The sequence below is a fragment of the Hyla sarda genome, unplaced genomic scaffold (genome assembly GCF_029499605.1).
Source record: "Hyla sarda isolate aHylSar1 unplaced genomic scaffold, aHylSar1.hap1 scaffold_271, whole genome shotgun sequence".
NCBI lineage: Eukaryota > Metazoa > Chordata > Amphibia > Anura > Hylidae > Hyla > Hyla sarda.
Window position 1 is genome coordinate 6,526 of NW_026609407.1, and position 1,078 is coordinate 7,603.

General features: G+C 49.9%; 1 non-coding gene across 1 annotated transcript; it reads left to right on the forward strand.

The window, feature by feature from the left end:
- The first annotated feature begins 356 nt into the window (after positions 1-356).
- LOC130325374 (U2 spliceosomal RNA) lies at positions 357-547 on the forward strand. The gene has a single exon (XR_008870206.1). It is a non-coding gene; the product is annotated as a U2 spliceosomal RNA (small nuclear RNA).
- Positions 548-1,078: the final 531 nt, after the last annotated feature.

The window sequence follows — 1,078 nt, forward strand, 5'->3', positions numbered from 1 at the left end:
TACCGTTTGGGGACAGCCAAGGAGGCATCTGCAGGCAACAAAGGTAGGTGTGTGCTTGTGTGTGTGTTTCCTATGCAGATCCTAAGCCCAGTGTCACATGCAAGTAGGAGGAGTAAGAAGGGTTCCTGGCAAATCCGGGTTATGGATTGCATTTAAAAAGGCCCCGTGGGAGTGCAATGGGCCCCTGTCTTGCTGCTTAGCAATAATGGTATGGGTTTAGGTTCTGCTGTGTGTACTGGTGGTTGACTGCCCCCCAGCCCAGAGTGTGCATGGAAAATTGTCTGGCAGCCTCCCTGACAGCAAGCAGTGATAGTGCCCATGAAGGGGACCTTGTTGGGCCCGCCCCTTTCACGGTTATCGCTTCTCGGCCTTTTGGCTAAGATCAAGTGTAGTATCTGTTCTTATCAGTTTAATATCTGATACGTCCCCTATCTGGGGACCATATATTAAATGGATTTTTGAGAACGGGGGCCGATTTCGAAGCTTGCTTCCGTCGCCCTATGCATTGACCCGATATGGCAGTATCTTCGGGTACAGTGCACCACCCCCTTACAGGGTTAAAAAGAAAGATTCCTACTTTCATTGCTACCTGCTTGCTGGCTAGCCAGCTAGCCAGCCCTGTGGGCCTTGCTGCTGCTGCAGCCAATAAACAAAAGGTGGTGCTGCTGCTGCTTCTGCTGCTTCTGCTTCTGCTTGTGTCTGGCCCCTGTTGGAGCGTCCAGGCACAGGACTTCTGCTGCTGCTGACTAAATGGCCTCCTTAATTGGATCATTTGAGTAGCCAGCACACCTGTGCAGGTAGGGCATGACATGATAGGCAGCTGCCTTGATAGCGGGTGGGTGCTGAATGTTCCTAATTGACAAAATAAGATTAATGCTTATGAAGAAATATAAAATCTCATCCCTTCCCCAATATCGCGCCACACCCCTACCCCTTAATTCCCTGGTTGAACGTGATGGACATATGTCTTTTTTCGACCGTACTAACTATGTAACTATGTAACATAACATGGGGGGGGGGGGGTCTCCTGGCTGTTCACACAGGTGTGTCATTGCTGTACATTGACCATGCATTGCTT